Below are 21215 nucleotides of genomic sequence, written 5' to 3' on the forward strand. Positions count from 1 at the left end.
GACGAATGGAATCGTTAACGTTCGGCGAATTAACTCGTCAGCCCAATTAGTAATTAGGAAAATCCGCGTGCAAGAGCGGCGCGTGCCAGAACAATGCGGAAAAAGCGGCGGCAACGTTCAACAAAACAGAGTTTTCAATCTGTTAGATCAGTGGGCTGACACGCCACGCTCGAATTAAATTTCATGGTTGATTGCTGCTGAAATTACCTCGCGGTTTACGCTCTGTTTTATGCGTGAATACAAATCGCGTTTCCTGCTATTATTCAAATTATTTCTTCCCTCGCCTCCTGTTATTTCGATCTCCTGTTTCCATGAATTTCGTTACCTGTCCTTGTTTGTCTACACAGTATGGCTCATAAAAGTGTTCGAACACTTGTTGACGCGTTTTACGAATAGGTGTATTACGTGTTTTATACGAAGCGTTTCGAAATTTTATTAGCAGTCTATGAAATTTAACGAAGCTTCACTGTCGTGATACTTTTAGGGAAACCGTGGTAAAATCGGCGGTTTAACACTAGAACTACCGATAGTTAACGCGAAGCTATTTCTACCAAAATCGGCCAAAATGACTGGTCTTTAAAAAATACGTAATAATATTTATTGATTTATTACTTTCTCACAGAAGGAATTCCATATTATGTAGTACATTTTTGGCATTGTTAATCCATCTGGAACCATGAACTCTAAACGAGAATTGACAAAATTGAGTTTATAAAATTGTAGAACCGGTCATTTTGACAAAATTGAATTTATAAAATTGTAGAACCAGTCATTTTGACTGGTGTGGTGTTGCTAGTGTTAGCATCTGGCGATCGATCCGGAATTTCCCTGATATCTGATATCATCGTATTAAATGATACGCGGTAAAAATTGTCAAAACGTGTGGCAAGTTATACAAAATGAGGAAACTAGTTAATTGAGGTTCGATAAACAAATTGCAGCACCCTTTCGCATTTTGACAAGTACCAGTTATTTTGTCCGGTATTGGTAACTAGCCTTGGTACAAAATTATTTTGAGTTTGAATACATGAAAAATAAAATAAAACTCATTATATTATTCTCTTAGTTATCGTTACGAAAGTCATTACATCATTGGGGAAGAATATAATATGAAGTAGGAATTTTAAAATAAAATTGTAAAACCAGTCAATTTGACTTGTGTGGTAGTTTTGGTGTTAAGCCTCCATCGTTCCCCATTTTCGCGACTTAACGCGCCCCTTGCGTGTCAAATTGATACGGTGGTGAAGCATGAATGAAGCGAGGTGATAAATAATTAATTTTACTCTTTGTCGTTTGCATGCGTCCACACAATGGTTCTCCTTCAAAGGTATCGTGTTTCATTCGCACGTGAAAGTCAGAAGGTTTCAGAAAAATTGTTCGACAAACGGTCGAATAATATAATATTTTAGCTGGAAATTGCGTGAAATTGATACGAAGCGTTAGGGATAAAATGGCATACGTGTGAAACTAATGTACTTGACTATTTCGCTGGCGCCGTTTGAGGAAAAGTTCGCTGTTCACGTTTCAAATTCTCAACACGTTACATAGTGCGACAGACATTTCACGGACACGTATCTTGTCTATTGGAAGTGGTAAAACTTAATGTGCAATTTTATTTCGATTTCGTTATTTATAGAAATATATAAAATATAGTCTGTATAACATGTAGTAGGTGAAGCTCTATTTTTTATATATTAGTAATAGTTAATATCGTAAATATAAATTATCGAATAGCTTATATTTAGTAGATCAGACTAGGTTCCATTTTTTTTAATTATATTCATGAAAACTTGTGGCTTCTCCACGTAGAAATTCACAGTCTGCTCGTAAGTGATAGCGTGTGCAGTACGAAAAAACGTCTTCAGTTTACTCGTCTGATATTGAACAGAAAGAAAAAGAAACAAATCTAAAAGAGGAGCTACATTTCAGAAAATCAAACGCTGCCGAAACGCAGTTTCCAAAATAGGGGAAAAAGCACACGCGAATATTTCGTGAACTTCGTGAAAAATATCGAGGATTCGATTTGAAGGATCCTCGATTCAATTTGCAGTTGGAAGTTAACATAGAGTGGCGATGGAGCAGGCACGCGATATAATTTCATATAATCTGATGAAATCTGATAAAACGCAGTCGGTCAGGAGTTTAAGCAACCAACCCTCTGTCATCGCGTATTTCTCACGACATTATTTCTTGGATTTGTCTGTGTTTACTTATGGCACAGGTTTATATGTATAGCATAAAACATTTTGGAATTTCGTTTGCGCCATAACAAAAGACCATGATTATTGTGTTAGTAAAATTGAAAATTTAAAACCAATACAAAAATGCACATAAAAGTTACAATACACTGTACGTTCTGTCTCTTCAGTTATTTCCATTTAAAGTACAAATTTGCTTAAAGATCAATCTACTCACAAATCGTGGTTAGATTGCTGATTTTCTGGTACATTTTGTAAGAAATTGTATCGAGTAATTATATAATATCTAAAATGTGAAACAAATTTCTATTTTTATTATATTTAGGAGCTTGAGATTCTTGTTTCTTGAATTATCGTAAAGACACAAATTTGCACAAAAATCGCGGTCCATTCGCGACTCGTAATTATATCGAATTTATAAGAAATTATATCGAATGCGTATAACAGCCGCAAATATAAAAAACATGGAAAATGATAAAACTATGTAGCATCTGGAGTGTAAAATAAATTTCTATTTAACTGCTATCTCTTGACTTGCATTCATTAAAATATAAATTTGCATGAAACTGCGCAGCCTGCTCGTAACTCATAGCTCATCCGCTTCTTCTTTCAACTTGAATCGAATCGCTTTACATTCAACACCACGCGACTCTTCTTTAACCTCGACTTCTCGCTGTTAATTTAAAAAGACACCGGCTAAACGCTTACAACTCGTGGCACGGTGTAATTAACAAGGCGCGAGTCAGCCCTGTAGTGACTGTGATTACAAGCTCGTCTGTTTCATCCTCCTTTCTTCGTCTCGTCCTTTTTTCCTTCCTTCTTTCTTTTCTCTTTTTACTCTCTTTTCTTCGTTGCTTGAACGATACCCGGCTGTAATTATACCATAAATTTTAATCGCCCCCCGCCCACCGCCTTGCACTCTTTCTTATAGACTTACTCGTTCATTTATGCCGTTTCATGAACGACAACTCGCCACGACAGTGTCTATCTTGCTTGCCATTCGCTTCCCGACGAGAGAGGATCTTAGTTGAATTATGGAGGATTTAATTAAAAGTAGGAAAGACACGCTAGTGTAATTGTGCGAGCCTTTGCCGGTTCCTCGTCATTTATGAGATCGTTCATGATGAACAGAGAAGAGTTAATCCGGTGTCGTTCCTCCTCCTCCTCCTCCTCCTCCTCCTTTTTTTTTTTTTTTTTTTTTAGGGGGATAATTACGTTACGTTGTGTTTTGATACGCGTGGTGCAGGAATAAAGTGACTTCTGTACTCTTTAGAGACTTTAAAGAAGCTGTAGAACAGTTTAGTAGAGATCGTTGAGAGTTTCTTAATTTAGTATGAAACCTTAATTTTATCACAAGAGGTCCTGTATCGTTGATAACTGCAAAAATCGAAACGATTAAAATCCGAGAATTCTTTGGTAATTATAGTCGAGGTTAAAGAATAAAAATGAATTTCTTTGGCATTAGTAAGCTTTTAAACTGAAACGTTACGTTTAACCACGACATAGTACTCATCTCATAACGTGTATATAGTATATAGACAAGCTCACTGTATATTATATTATATATTACACACACGTAACACAAATTACAAGATATTTAGTGTATCAAGTATGCGAATATTCTACAGAGATCACGAAAATGTTCAAATAGTATTGTAAATTTATCGAGTAATATTGAATAGTGGTATCGAATAATTGTGTTGAGTAGATTATTATCAATAAGTCTGGATTCAGTGGTGCGATTTTTTAATTCATACTATGTGTTTAAAATGCTGTATACTAACTGTTTACTACATATATGTTTATAACAAATATCTCTTGATTTCTATATAAATTTTTAAATTTTACCGATATGATCACGATAGTCGTGTCTCGTTACAGTGCTAATGAAATTACGAAATGTTTTATCTAACACGCGCAATTGTATCACGAAAGTTGCCTCTGATAAATGTTCCAATACTTTGGCGAATCATTTCGTGTACGTGTTTCGGGCGTTAAATCGGTGTGCAGATATAGCCGTTTAAAATTTCAATGGAGATCATGAAACTTAATTATCCACACAATGAAAATCCTCTCGATCACCTGCGTAATTGAACGAGCAAACTCGACGAGCCGAGTAATCGTGATTCCGGGAATAATTAATACCAAATACGCACGGCCGACTCGTAGCTTACGAGATCAGCTTATGATATCGTAAGGAAATAAGACTAGATCGACGCGAGGGCGAACGAGACTGTCGACAGCCAGCAAAGTTGCTAACGACTCGTTCGATAACGAGGTTTACTAAGCCGTTTTAATTAACACCGTTTGCGTCGTACCGTGTCACCGGTCCCGTTAGCTTCATCCGAGACTGGGAGGATCGGTTTCCGCGAGAAAATCCGGAAAAATTCATAATTAGCGGCCAATCGATAAGGGAACATGGTCTGGCTAGAATCAGATGGCGAGGATCGCGAATAAACGAGAAGGAGGCAGCTTTTTCTTTGCTTCATTTTGGGAAGTAATGAGGAAAGCAATTAATTCGTTAGGCTGGTTGTTACTTATAATATTTATAATTTATTAAATGCTGTACTTGTTACATTTATTAAGCATTAAGTAGTTATGGTATAGGCGTGTAAGTTTATTAGAATGTAGATTTATTCCTTTTTTTATTGATGAGGAACGAAGAAATAATCGTTACTTATCTTATGTAGAACTCATTAAATGTCATATTTGTTACATTTATTAAATGTGAATTATTATTAAAATGTATTGGATATTTCGTACATATTCATGAATGAATTATATCTGTTAACGAGTAAATTAATCGCATTAAAATTTTTAGCGATTATCAGTTTTCTCGTAGACAAAATTCCCACGAATTTTGATGATTTAATATCATGTAAGCTAAATTTAATATTATTAAATTTTGAATATTCGCACGACTAATACGTATTGGCGACTAATTGACCACTTAATTGATTATAAATTACACCAGTTAATTTGGGAAATTTTTTCTTATGAATTGTAAAATACGTATAAATATTGATAGACATTTTAATGAAATTAGTACATTTATCTTCGTTTGGGTTTCATTTGATTGAATACAGTTGTAGTTGAGTATATTCAAAGCTGGTGGATTTAAACCATGTCGTTCTGGCAAGTCTAACGACGTGTCATTAGATCCCTAGCGAAGCTGGGTGTAATGCCAGGGAAACGTTGAAATTCAGTTCAAAAGGACGTGGATTACATCTGAAGGTAGCAAGCACTCTAAATCCTGTAATAATACAACCTTCGAAATTCAAATATCTTGAATGTTATCGTTCTTAAATTAATCATCTGCCACATGAATATCAAATACATATTTACCTGCAACGATCAGTTATAAGAACCAGTCTATTAATATTTTTAAATTCTTAATCACCGCGAATTTTAAACCTTCGAGGCTTTTAGAAATTTAAACCTTAAAACCGTTAGAGGGGTGAAATTTCACCCTATGCGAATTTTTAAAAATATTATTTTCCAAAATATTATCTTCCTCTAAATAATATACACACAATCTTACTTATAACTGCTGCAAACAATAACTTTTTTACTATTCGTTTAATATCGAATATAATGATAATAAGAATTACCACTCTTCAAATTCCATTGGCGTTAACATGTTCTCTATACTGCGGATTTTTATGCAGATTCATATTTTCACGAAATCAATAGAAAATATAAAAATGAAATTAAGGTTTGTTTCATCCGCTAAATATTATTTTGAATATCTCGTATGTCTATTCCGTTTCACTTATACAAATTATCCAGAAATGTATAAATAGCCGCAGTCTAGTGATAACAGCTTTTAAATATTAAAATCAATATATTTCGCGTAAATACTAATTTTGTATTTCTTTGAATCGAAAGTATGTCAACCGATATAAGACACTATTGTCGGAAAACATACATATGCAACTATATCTATAAGGTATTTTATAAAAAATAAAAAAATTTTTATTACGACTGCGGGATAACTTTTTTAATACAATTGTCGATATTTGAAGTAGATTTTCTAATTTGCTCGTTTAATTGCAGGTTTGTGCGTTGCGCGTACTTACGACTTGCAAGACCACTTCCATGCTCATCGTTCGAAGAAGCTTCCATGTTCTGAAGCTTAGCTGAGGACGATCTATTTGTTCTTGTGAATACATTGTGGACCAGGTGCATTAATTCGCGACGTTTAAGGTTTCTACGTGAGTACAAATGCTGTTTTCAACATTAATAATATTAATGATCTGCATTCCGTTAGCACGATAGGCGCTGTATATCCTAATTTATGCTGCATATTATTACCTGTTTTCACGTCAAATATATTAAATTGCTACTCTTCAGAGAACATTCCTTTATTATTACGTGATATGATGTAAATGATGGTCATCTATTTTAATTATTATATACTCGTCACGATATTGTATTTTATTTGAAATTTGTTCGCATAAAATACAAAGAACTATTGTTCAGAGTTTAATAACTTGTCAGTGAATTTTCACTAAACTTTTAAATAATTAGAAGATTAGAGTTTCTATGAAATCGTTTCACAGTCAATTTGAATTTGTATTTATCGAAATTTGAGTTCTCTTCGTGGACAGGTTAAATGTCATTTTATTTTGAAAATCAGTCACCTAATTACCATTTGAGTTTCACAACTTCACATCCTTGGACAACACAGAGTTCGATTAATCAATATTCCCTCATCGCGGTGACACGATTTTCCCTAAATTATCGAAATTATTGAACTTAGTAGCGGCACAGTTTCCTCAAAGTTGCACGTAATTTACCAAATTGATACGTTTAATCACCCCGTGAGCTTTTCAATAAAAATTAAACGATTCTTCGAAACTTTCGTCGATGTAATTGAAAATAGTTGTTATCACGGAACTTTTACAACAGCATTGAAGTGTTCACGTTAATGAAGTTGACTTGAAACAGAAAGTAAGATCATTTGGAAGATCAAAAGCTCGGTAAACAACTTTTATTTATCAAAGTTAACCGTTTCGTATCCTCATCTGATATAAACTTTAGAATTAAGACATACACCATCTATAAAAAAAAAGAAAAAGAAAAAAAATGATATCGTATGAAAAGTCGTACGTTTCGCACAGAATTGCAGGAAATTTTCGTCAAAGAAAATCCCTTTGTTACTGTACGTCGCAAGTTACGCGCGCCAGTTGAAAGACGTTAGAACGAAAAATTGCTTGCTGAGGAGTGAAACACGTCGAAGAATGATCGATCTAATTGGCCGTCGATGCAAATTCGACTGGTGAAACGTATTCTTCCGGTCGAACGGTTTATAAGGTCAATCTGAATGCGGCAGAATAGTCGATCGGGGGAATTCGCGAAGTTTAGAAGCCGTAACTACACGGCGAAAGTCGATATCGGAAGCGGAACTGAAAGCGACGTTGATATCGCCGCGCGACGTACGGATTTCCAGCGACGATTAAGAGCGATCGATTATCGAACGGTTGAGAAGTCGCGATTTGAACCGTGTTACCTTCGGTACGCTGGATTATTTTATACCAGGACGCTTGAAATCCTGTAAACGCGGCTTTTCATTACTTAGAAAATCGACAACGTTCGTGAGATTAATTGCGATACTAAATAAACGAGGTTAAAGGTCACATATGGAACGAGAATTTTATTTATCAGCCATTGTCTCTGTTTTTCGTAGATATTGAATTATCCGATCTGATTGTTTTGTCGTTGTATGAAATATGACGGAATTTGTTTGCTCGTTTCTCTTTTCTTTATTTGTTTATTTACGGACAAACAATTTGCTCGACGAATTTCCAAGCTTTTGTACGTGTATGAAGATTACCGGAGAAAAACTAAATATGACGAGTATATTTTTGTCGATTGTTGCTTTACGACTAAGCTATAGTATTTTAATTTATGACCGTAGCGAAATAAATATCGTTAAAAACGAAAGGAGCCTGTTAAGATGAAAACGATGCTTGATGACGTTTTATAAAGAGAATTATTAGGAAATAATATCTTGATATACAACAAGATGACAGAGAAAATTGATCGGCATCGTACTGAATTTAAAAAACTGCTGTCGTGTAACATACTCGTGTTCCTCGACTGTACCCTTCGTACATTTAGAAGCATACAGATTTTTCTGTTAAATTCTAACTTTATCCAGGGATTAAATGAAAAATTCTGTCACTTACGTCGCTTTCAGTGGAATTTTCAAATTTCTCAGTATGAATATATCCAAGCTTTTATAAGTAACACGTACTAACATAGAGTAAATGTTCGATGCACGCACGTACAGACCTTCTTTATTAAAATTTCACTCGACCTAGAAATCAAATTAAAAGCTTTAATCAAAATCAAATACGACTCAAAAAATAATCAACTTTTTAATATATTTCTGAAGCCACGTTCGAACTGTTCACGTAATTAAATATGAAGTAAATTTCGCTGAGAAAATTATTCGAACATCAAATTATTCGACGTCGCTGTAATCTGTGTTTTATTTAAAGCAACCTCGTTCGCGACGCAAAGAATTCCTCGAATTAGTCGTGGAAATGTCCCGCGTTTAACTGCATCTTGGGAAAGGAAAGGGGGACGGGCGAATTTTACCTGTGCAAGTAATAGTTGCGTGTTCCTGCAATTAAATTTAATTGGATGATCATCTGGGTTAGCTTTTTGTGGTAGTAAAAGTAAATCCTCGTAAAGCGTAAAGCGTCGAGAGCGGCTATATCACTTGCTACTCGAACACTTCTACAGTTATAGTACTCTCCAACAAATCCAGATGTCCAAGTGCTTTGCAAATGTTACGTGTTCCATCGTTGACGTAGTGTATTCTACGCTCTATGCTCGAGTAGAATCCCTGCAACTTTGAATCGCTGACAACGCGATAACGTTTGCGAAGTACTTAAAACTGTTGTGCCCGAGCAGAAAGAGAATGTAAAATGTCGTCGAATTATTACGATAGAATCGTTTCATTGAAAACTCTGTCGACTGATGTAATTTCAGATGGTAGTACTCTGCGTCTACCGTCTTGTATTTCATTTTCTGCTAACTTTGTTGGTAGTTCGAAATTAATTTCAGACATATCGATGTTGGTTTTCTCTATTTCGTACGAGTTTTTTTTTTTACTGGAAGATGGAAGAATTCTAGTTGGACTTTGTTTCAAATTCTTGTCTTTTGTGTGGAATGTTTTATGATTCCAAATGTTTGATTGTTAGTGAATATACATATACATGATTGAGTAATAGTTTGTTTTTACGACTCGCGTAAAATATGTACCGCTTTTCTCTAAATTGATATCATTAATCCGTGGAATACGATGTTATACTAAGAAAATACATGGAGTTTGATAATTCGAAATATTTGTAGAATAAATAAACGACAAATAGTCCCAGCTAAATTATTAGTAGCATTTTTATCTGTTTATACAAGTTTGTCTTAATAATATATAATCAAACCTATAAATAATAATCAACGGTTTTCAACCACGATATAACATCGTTTTATTTTTCAGATAACAAGTCTTCAAATAAGATAGAGATTTATCGTCCTCGGCACAGTACCTTACGAGGGGGATGAATTGTAAATTTAGCCAACCAAATATTCTCACTACGCTTCACGAAACTCAACGAAAACCCAATCGTGATACTTTCTCCATACGATCACAACATCATGTACACTAGAAACGCGATTCTCTTCGTTTGGTACGATATTTCATTGAATTAAATTTCCGTAACTTAAGGAACAACCTCGTGGAACCTGGTACGAACTGGTTCACACAGACAGCGACCAAACACCGGGAGACATTATTCCCCATCAAACACATCTCCATTTGATTTAATTTACTTTGAAATTACAGGAGAAACGCGGTTATTTGATCTTCGATCGGTTCTTCTCCTATGTGGTGACTCGGTAACAGATACACACGATCGTTTCGACGTACCTACCGGCTACAATAATCTGGAAAACGGAATATCTGCGAACGAAATACCAATTACCCACGGTCAATCGTTGCTGTGTAACGTGTACAAACAGATCTCAGCAGATTCAGCGTTTCCCAGAGCCGCTGAATTTTCACCAGGCGCCGGATTACCACCACCAAAGACTGCTGTCGTTCAAAGAACCGACCGTTTCAAGAATCACAGGCTTATTTGCGTTCCCTCCGCTTCGAAATGTTCTGTTCAAACGTTGTCCAGGCTACGATTCCGATCATTCTCTCATAAGACTTTCGAAAGATCGCTCGGCACACTGTCGTTTGCTTTGTAAATGTTCAATGTTTCGACTAGACACAGAGGATAGAAATCAATTTTCTTACGGTTTGAACAGAGGGACGTTGGACGATTGAATTATCTCAATTTTCCTTTCGCCTGGATTGATTAGATGACTAAAATATTTTCTCTTTCTTTCTCTCCGATTATCGGTTAATAAATAGCACTGATAGTGTATGTGATTGTTCGAAAGTGTGTGGACACTTGCTTAGTTTTTGAAGAAACATCGTTGTTTCGACGTTGTAAATGGAAATGCTCGGGATTTTGCAATGTAGTTTTATTATTTATTATTTATGGAGATCGTTTGTCAGCTCGTTTGAGTGTCAAACTATATGTAGATACCATGGAGAGGATTCTTTCAGATTAATGAAGAGATCGTCGTATTATATTTCTATCAATAACATTTAAAGTTAGCGCTTGGACGTATTGTTATCTCGTGTTGAAATACCATCGATAAGATTTCACGTAATTTATGTTTCATATAATGCAGACGATCGCAGAAGAAAATAATAAGAAATGCTTCTGATCTTTAGTTTGCCATTAATTCATTGTTAGTAATATTTATTTATTTGTTTGTTGTCGACTGATTCTCATTTGCGACCACGATAAGATTATATAAGTTAGGACAATCCTTGTACATACTGATTAATATTATGTGTCTATGTGTGTACATACAAATATATAAACTAAAGTATTACAACATAGCACATTGATTCATATATCTTAAAGATATTCTTGTATTATTATTATTAAAAATCGACCAAGGTATCCATTTACTTGTAAGCTACAGTTTGAGTCAAATATAAGATGCAATTTTAGTTGAATTATTGTAAATTGACTATGAACAAAGTTTACAATATATTCTAACAAAACAACATTTTTTTAATGCCAAAAAGAATCGAATCAGCACTTGGGTTTATGCGAACGATTCTCTTGGACAAATTCTATTGTTCTCTTTCTGCTTCTCTCGATCTTCTTCCTTTTTTTTTCTTTTTTTTTTAACATTCCATACGGTCATTTTTCTTGGTGAATCCACGTGAAAATGAACATAGAACGCCGAGCTAGAATTTTTTCAAACAAAACTACGTTTTCCATCTCGTACAATATCGAAAAATTAGGGGACACGTACGGTCGCCTAAAAAATTTTCAGCTTTTTCACGGTCGATTCTTGGATCGACGACGCACAGTGTGAGTATCGAATCGAAGGCATTGCTTTTTGTGGATGAGGCCAACTAGATAACCCGGGCTATCTGGCTCGCGCAGAGTGATCGTAATTGAATTTTTTGCCTGGTCCTGGCTTTGCTCGGATTTAGCCATAAGCCAGTTATTGAGTCGTCGTTACAAAAGCCGTGTACCGGCACGTTCATCGATTTATAATTGTCAATTATCCATATATAAAAACGAGTCGAGCGATTCATTCGATCCATTTCGATGGACAGAATGTTTCTTCGATTGGACGCTCGAATATCCTGTAATCGACGTGGAAAAAGACTTTTAGTTAACGTAACTCGCCATTTTGACGAGATTCGGTTCAGTATTTTTCGAAATCGAGAAGCTGCAACGAAGATTTTCATTGAAAAAGCAAAGGAGAGAAGAACAGGAATCTCTGTTTATTCTACCTGCTTGAATTTAATTTTTATCGATTCGCTGGATGTTAACTCAACCAGGCGCGAACTTTTTATAATATTTCTTATAACAAGACATAATGACATTTTTCTGGTATCTTCGTATATCGAATGTATTGTATCGTTGGTTAATTTTAGAAGAAATAACAATTCATAGGTACAGTAATTATGTTACTGACAATAAGTATTAAGATACCTATCGGTATTTAATACAAATTGAATGTTTCTCATTGCTTTTATTTTATTTTATTTTATTATGAATATGTTATTTCATTAGCAGTACACGTGTTTTATAGATGAACTATAAGGTGTAAGATACTGCACAAAGTAGAATTGGTCAGAGTTTTCCAAGAAATATAAAGATTAGACGTTCTTATACTACTTGTGGCTGACCATATACGACTCTCTCTCCTTCTATTGCTCCTCTGAGCTTTGCTCTTATTTCATTCGCATCGAACCTGTCTTTTATAATACTAAATAAAATAAAATTTCTTAATTTTCCAATAAATATAACTAATAAATTCCTTTACATTAGTTATGTCTGTTCACGTGTGTCCTAATCTCTTGCCAGCGACTCTCTGATAATTAATTAATCTTGGTCTTATTTTATTCGCATTATACGTTCTTTTCATAATGTAAAATACAAAATAAACGAATGTCGCAAATATGTAATTTATTATAATTTTCCAAGAAATATCACCAACGGAACACTGAGATTACCTACGTGCCCTAACACTTATGGCTGATAGTGTATGTCGAAGCTAGTAACATGGATTGGTTGGAGAGCTCAAACAGTGATTGGGAAAGTTTATAATCCGCAAATACAATTACAAATGTGTCATACTAATTACACACAAATTGAATTAAACTGAAAACTATTAGAATATTGAATTCATTATTATTATTATCATTTCCTCTGACTTTGACAAAATCAATCAAGTAAACCAAATAATATAATAACATTGTAACAATATATAATTTATTTATATTTATTGCATTGATAATACTCTTTCGTAATGAACAAATAATTAACGATCAATAACAAATCACGTATGGTGCTAGGATAGTGACACGTTTCTCGAAAGACGAGCAGCGTTTAAGCAAAAGAAGTCGAGACAGAATTAGTCCAACAATATAAACAATACAAACAATACAACAACGATAGCCTAGCGCCTTCAATCGTCTTTACATTAAATACAATGGACACTTGTAAAAATCTGCACAATATACGAGGCCATTGACCTGAACCGATTAATCTGAAATAAAATACACCTGCACGTTTCACGGATTTCCCTAATTCCCCTAAACACCCTGTACATCTTCGACTCGCGTACGGCTCTCAACGTTATCCTATTACTCAACCACGTCTGTACAGTTGAAAGTATTGATCATCTATGAGTTTGGCTTTCAACTGAATCTCACTGCATCTCCTTCCCTCCTAAACGTCTTCCCTCGTTCCTGTTCCTTCTCTTTATCCTATATCCATTCTCTCTGCTCTCTCCTTTCTCCCGCTACGGTTCAGAGAACCTCGCCATTGAAATTCTCAACGCTGCATATTAATGCAGGCGCATAAATCCTGTCGCTAACCGCCCTCTTAGTTTGCCGCCGCTTCTCTTTCCCTATCTGTATCACTGTCTCGTTGCAGAGATCACGTTGATCGCTACTTCGACGGATAATCGGCTTTTGAATACCCGAAACTCTCTCATTTCGGAGAATCGCAAGAAATTCTCCATTCTCTCTCACTCACTCTCTCACTCATTCTGTTTTCCTCAGCGTCTGTGATACGATGTCCTCTGGGACGACGATAGGTGCAAAAATGCTGGGTGATACGTCGAGCAGAGTTTTCACGTGGAATTCTGGTAGATTCGGAGACGTCCGCACATTTTTTCCCAATTTTTTTCCTCTTGGTTTGATCAGTGAGATTCTTTTAATGGAAGGCGGTTGGTTGGAGTCGTCAGAGGGTTGGCTGTAATTTGGGAGAGGAATCGCGTGGAATTAGCAGAGATAGCGGTTTGGGCTTCTGCGATATGTTTTCTGGGACATTGCAAAAATGGAAATTGCTATACTTTTGGATCGGTGAGTTATTCCTGTTTTCTGGAATTTCAGGTTTAAACGAAGCGAAACAGCGAAAGAGTTTTATTTTGCTGCAATCTTATTTTTACGCTCCATTGTGTCTAGTATCGTGCAATGTACGTAATACATTAGTAAAGATAAAGCGTCGTGCTCTTATCTTTGTGTTTACGTCATCTGGAAATTTGTTCAAATAGTAGAAAAGCATGTTAGTATGCAGTATCGTTTACTGTAACTTCCATATTCCTCTGTTTTATTCAGGAAGAACGTAAAAATGTTGTGATTGAAATTAATTTTCCTAATCTGACAATTCTGAGAATGAAACTACGAAGAGCAGATGTTACATTCAGACGATTTCACGGAAGTTGCATTGTATATTGTAAATAAAGAACATTGAACTGTATTAATTTCATTTTTACAAGCATTTTTCTTTTTTTACATTTTCTTTACACTTCTACAATCCACTTTCGACATCTACGCTACTCTCACATCCGATATCGCGATTGCTTATCTAATTGAACAAATTATGAAATGTATTTGCGAAATATTTAAAAATACACATAACACGTGGGAATATAAGAAAATGTCGAAGGTGAAGTATTTGTTACGACATTTAATGAACGAAATGAATCTTCCTCCAAGTTCCATTTCTCTCTTAATTACTTAGATCCAAATATCCATTCGAATATTCCAACTGATCTTGCAAATCGATCGTAAGTTCCATTTCTCAATTTCATTCGCTGTGAGAAAATTGACTAGAAAATTGAAACTAATTGCAACGAATAAGCTTTGTAAACCGCAGCGGTTCTTTCCGTATCGTCAGAGCACGCGACTTATTCAAAGTTGACGATCGTAATATCGTCTGCGGAACTGGAATCGTACGAAATGACGCGATTCGCCGATAGAAAATTAACCGGACTTGGCGACATCGGAGGACTGTCAAAGTGTGGATGGAAACGGGTCTGGAAGTTACTCTTTCAGCGGGCGGAACCGTCGGCCCTTCGCTTATATCGGAAACACACCAGGGCCGAACTCATTTGCAAGCTCGTAAATCGATTTAGATTCTCATTAGTTTCGACGAAAGCGGCCGCGTGAGCGCGAGAGCGAAAACAATTTAGCCGGTGCTAGTTGACGTGTAATTAGAGCTTCTAATCGACCCATCAATGAATAATATTGTTGACAATTTGTTCGGCTGTCGAGTGTTGTTGTCGATCGATTTTCCAAATTTCGCGTGATTGCGCGCGAAACCGATTTCTAAGCGAATAGATAAATAATACTTCTCTCGCATAAAAGAAAAACTGTTTGTTTGTCTACAAAATTCTGTGTGTATTCTGATTAGTTCAGATAACTAAGGTTCTGTCTCAAGGTTCCATATTATTAGATTAGAAAATAAAAAAATAAAAATAAAAATAAAAAAATCGAAGCAAAAATAAGTTACACTTTGAGAGGTAGTATATCAAAATCCGCTTGAGAAATCGGAGAAATTTATTCACCGTAGCAGAAGGAGGAAGGAGAAGGGAGTCCCATCCCCGGAGTAGTAGCTAAAAGGCATGAAATTACCGGTGCTCTCGAATCTCATTCAGAGGACAGCTCGTAAACGGGCAGATTCCAGCGGTTAGATCGCAGTCAAAGACGGAGGATGGCTTTGCTAAGAGGTCGATAGGGGTGGCAGGGTGACATAATAGCTTACTCAGGATCCACTTGTGGTCAGTAATCGGATTGGGCAGGATCGACTCCGTGCTTAGGTATGATGATCGACGTATGCCATTCAGGATGAATTTATTTTCCTTAGAAACCCTTTTCTTCCTTGCCTCACTTCCTTCTTCTTCCTCCTTTCTGTTTAATAAACCTCCAATTGAATGTCAGGAACATATAATTCAAAGGAGTGATTATACACGTTTGTATCGATTATTGGACTAGTTAGACTCTGTTTAGAAGAAATCTAGAGGCGCAAAAATATAATAAAATGTATAAAGGAGCAATTAAATACAGATATTTTTATATCGATTGCTAGATCTGTTACACTCTGTTTGTAGGAAATGTAAAAGTGCAAAAATGTAATTCAGAGGGGCAATTAGGTATAGATATCTTTATATCGATTTCTAGACCTGTTAGACTCTGTAGGAAATGTAGAAGCACGAGAATGTAATTCAAAAGAGCAATTAGATACAGATACTTTTATATCGATTACTAGATCAATTAGATTCTGTTTGTAGGAAATTTAGAAGCGCAAAATTGTAATTCGAAGGAGCAATTAGATACAGATATCTTTATATTGATTGTCAGACCTGTTAGATTCTATTATTAGGAAATTTAGAAGCGCAAAAATGTAATTCAAAGGAGCAATTAGATACGGATATCTTTATATTGATTGCCAGATCTGTTAGATTCTATTATTAGGAAATTTAGAAGCGCAAAAATGTAATTCAAAGGAGCAATTAGATACAGATATTTTTATATAGATTGCCAGGCCTGTTAGATTCTATTATTAGGAAATTTAGAAGCACAAAAATGTAATTCAAAGGAGCAATTAGATACAGATTTTTGTACCCACTGTCAGACTTACCTGGCTCCATTTGTGGGGAACTTAGAGATGCAAAAATGTACACGGTACCAAAAATAAAGTATACACTCGTTTAAAGGTTCTGTAATGTTTAAGATGCTGTTTAGGTTTCACTCCTTTGACTATTTAGGTGCTCATAATGTCGATAGAAATACGACCTAACGTAAACGTTCGTAAACGTAACGTAAACTAACGTAAACGTAGTGTACGTTATCACGTAGATGCAGTTGTTGATGTTTAAAACCTGTATGAAAAAGAACTCAATAAATTAATCGAGAAGGACGTAATTAAAAATTACACAGGCGGTCCTATCGATGTTCTTTGCGCCAAATAAAGTCAACATTTTGTCAAAATCTCTTTTACCGACAAAATCATCGTCAATCGCGAACGCTACTTATATTTCTTACGTTTTTGCTTGGTGCGGCCAAACGTTTCCTGTTCGACGATTAATCCGTGCACTTTCGTGTGCCTCGATCCTGTCGAGCACCGGTGATTCACAGCGGATTTATGGGTCGATTTCAAAGGCAGCCATAAAGCAATCCGTATATATTTTAGCCGTTTCCAGCCTCGCCAACTAAACTTATTTCCTCCGGGAAATTGAGCGGGTTCAAGTAAACGTAAATCACGTGTTTCTCAGCGCCGCTAGCCGCTACTTTCTTTCCTCTTTCTGTCTTTTTTATTTCACTTTTTTTTCATGATGTTGTTCCGACATGATTGTTTCTGGCCGCAACACCTCTCGCTGTTCTTTTGGAATGTCGAGATTCAGCAACTTCTAACGCTGTTGGTATCGATCAATCATTCGTGTCTTCTTTTTTTAACGAACGTTCCTTTCACCCTGCTTTTTGTCGAATAATTGCTCCTTTTCTTTTTTTGCTGTTTCTTAACGTTGTTTCGTGGTATTTCCAGTTTGAAGGATTCCTTTAAAAAATACGTGTATAATTATATATGACCTCGTTAAATTTATCTGAAAGATTATTAAGAACTTATCAAAACATTTAAGTTACTGTCTCATTTTAAACTTTAAATTATGAGAACTGATACATACAAATAAGAATAATTCTAGTAATTTGGTATATATGAAATTATTTTTTTTTTTGTCTACAATATATCTATTATCTGAAATAATTTTTAACTTCATCAATGTCGGTATTTGTTACGATATTTTAAATGATTTTACAGTACAGATTCAGATTCTGAACTCTCAATTCACGAATACCTTTCATAAGTTTGCCGCTGTAATTTGGAAACTTTTTGAAGCAAGGATAACGCGTTCGACTCGAAAGCAAACCGGAGCTCGTAACGAGAATTAATTGATTAATTAATCAGTTCAAATCGTATTTCACAGACGCATACATTCGTAACAGATACACAATAGTAGACGAGCAAAATACACATTCAATTTCGACTCATTAAATACAACATAGCGAGTTTAAACGTGGAACGTGGCGTTTCTACAATTAATTTTGCGTGCAGCGCGACTTTTTAAATCCAATTTTATGATCAAAGTTTTTCACGCGCGAATGGTTTCCATTAACTAAATGCAAAGAAACATCGCAACCGAGCACACGGCCGACTTTCATTTTTCAAATTGCTCCCCCAAACGTTGCATCCTCGTAATACCATTTATTTGGGGATTTTCATTTGCCTGATCGATCCAGATAGTCATATTCACGTCATACTTTAAAGTCTTTTGCACATCTCCGAATAATATTTTACGGCGTTATCGTTTCTCATATTTTTCCTTGAAATTTTTATCTTTACTTCCAATGGCAGCAGGTAATGGATTTTTTTATTATAAATTTCCTACTATATTACTGATTTTTTACCATTCAGAAATTTTATGATTTAGTTAAATTTACAATACGATTAAACGTTACACAACAGTATATCATTTAATGTCGATCATCAAGATAATTTAATGTTTTTTAAAAAATTTAGCGTATACTCTTGATTCTTGTTTAATATCGTTTGCTGCGATAAATATCAATGGTTACGTACGATTATATCACCTGGAATTGGTCAAATAAGCGCGCTGCGAACAATAAATACTATGGAAGTTCATTACACGGTGTCGTCGATGTAATCTCTTTATTAATTACTAATTTATGCAAGCGTTATCATCGAACAATTATATAATTTAAAACGTTTTATCTTGTTACAACGTCATATATGACCTAGATGTTACAGAATACTTGTACATACAGAATTGTTCTACCCACGATATGTTTCACCTACCAGATACTATAACGAGTAATACTTTACTTGGAATATTTCACATACTCTTGCACGTTATATACCTTCTATGTATTTTTGCATCTTTAAATTCTCCATAAATGTATGAAAGTCTAATCTGGTAATATTAACGCTGCTGACACTCGCTTTTTATATTTTTATGCTTCAATTTTATTCTCATCTTGACAGGCAAAAAGAATTTTCAATGTTTCGATAAGAAGATATTTGACATATCGTTGAAACGAGAAGTCCCGCGTATCGTAACGATTTCAGTTTTATTTGAATCTTAATAAACAAAAAGAATCTGCAATTTTACAGATGTTTAGAAAGATGTTCTTCACGAAAACGAGAAATCATGACAATTCGTTCTAACTTTGACATCTTTGTTAATGTTAGAAAAAGTATAATATATATATATATATATATATATATTTTGTATAATTTAATTGTAACCTAATTCCGATTGGGTCGGAAACGATCGGAACAGCAACACAAACAGAGTTAAATAAATTGATCAAAGAAAAGCAAAGCGTACGGAAGATGGTAGCAGGATGTATCATATTTATACAAACGTTGCGAACATATACTCCGTGTACTCGGTCATCCTGATAATAAACATTCAGTCGTGCGTATCGCCATATTAATGAACAATTAACACGGCTATATAGCTGCATACATAGGCGCTGCGTACAGCTGGTTGTTATCTGTCAGAGTGCAGGCACCGCTGATCCAATAAAGCCGACCATCATTTTCGACAATTTATTATGGCGTTGATGTGACGGTGATCGTGTAACCGGAGCCCCTCCCCTTTTTCCGACTAATTTTACAAAATTATTCAACGTACATTGGAAAATCGATATTTATTAAGGTGACACAGTTTTCGATATTACGTCACTTTGCCACGCCACTTTTCGTTATTAAGCTAACAATAATATCGTTTGACGATTCCAATATGATTGAATTTAGAAGACGCAATTTAGACTTGCGATATTTAACAAAAGCAATTTATAATTTGATTTCGAATATCTGTTTGAGGGATTTGACTGAAATACAGGTATCCAGAATAGTCTAAGGATTAAATTATCGATATAGAAGAGTTTCATAGATGTATTGCGATATTGTTTATTTTCCAGACTCTCAAAGTATCGTAGGCAATTCTAATTGTCGATTCTTTGCAGTTTACTAGTAGATGGTATCTTAATTGAACGATTGTCAATCGAAGAATCTAGTCAGACAGTAAGAGGGTTATCTTGATTAATAATCGAGGAATACAGCGCATCGTGATGCTATAAATACTACAACTTCCCTTTCAATGCGAAATACTCGCAATACGTCGCATGTAAACGATGGAAATGCATAATACTTTGTAAACCTACGATTAAATAAATCGGTCGGTTCGTAAACTCTATACACGCAAGGATAGTGTCGAATTTCGCAAAATTGTCACGGCGACAAAAATACACATAAAACGAATCTCTCAAGTTCCCTTTCGTAGCTACGGTATTGAGAAACAAAATCCAACAAATTACACTGATAGAAAACGATGATAGATGAAACGTTGCATTAGCAGAAAATCCTACTCTTAATAGATTGATCTTCCTCTTGAAAACTCTCGATAATACGAATCCACGATAGAAATAATTCCAATTAGCCCTCTAAAACCACACCCTTTCCGCTTTCGCTGCAGTTGGAAAACGATCAAATCGCGGAAGGCTATCTAAAAGCCTGTTTCACCCAACTGTTACACGCCTAATCCAACAATTAACCAGCCTCTCGTCCCTCTGATCCAGCGATCCACCCCTAAACTCTTGGGACGGAGAGTAACACCCACGCGAACAAACGCTCGGAACCAATAACACATCACCGTATTTCATCCCCTAAAAGAGAGGCGATCGGGACGAGCCGAAAAATCTCGCTTTACATCTCCATCCATCGAGGCAATTCGCGTATCGCTTGCATTTAATTTCTTTTGTCCTGTCACGACCTCTCTTTTTCTCTCTCTCTCTCTCTCTCTCTCTCGTCTGTACTGGACGATACTCGATAGTGGCGGTAATTAAAGTTCCGATTTCAAGACCATTCATATTTGTCATCGTTGGTAGAAGGGTCGAAAGAGAGAGAGAGAGGAAGAACGAGAGAGAAAGGGTGGGATTGAAGGGTATTAGAGGGAAAAATCGCGCGTCCCGCTCGAGGGCCAGAGGCTTTTCCATCGGATTTCAATTTTCGCGTAGCCGCCACGTCGAGCGTATCCGCGAATTAGTCCGGG

General features: G+C 35.6%; 1 protein-coding gene across 1 annotated transcript in view; it reads left to right on the forward strand.

The window, feature by feature from the left end:
- Positions 1 to 6254: 6254 nt before the first annotated feature.
- The window catches only part of LOC117230470 (poly(rC)-binding protein 3), a 179475-nt gene continuing 164514 nt past the window's right edge, over positions 6255 to 21215 (forward strand). Inside the window, exon 1 of the mRNA XM_033487970.1 lies at positions 6255 to 6412. The gene's annotated coding sequence lies outside the window, so the exon portion shown is untranslated. The remainder of the gene's footprint in view (positions 6413 to 21215) is intronic.

The sequence above is a fragment of the Bombus vosnesenskii genome, unplaced genomic scaffold, assembly GCF_011952255.1.
Source record: "Bombus vosnesenskii isolate JDL3184/JDL3185 unplaced genomic scaffold, Bvos_JDL3184-5_v1.1 scf7180000013267, whole genome shotgun sequence".
NCBI lineage: Eukaryota > Metazoa > Arthropoda > Insecta > Hymenoptera > Apidae > Bombus > Bombus vosnesenskii.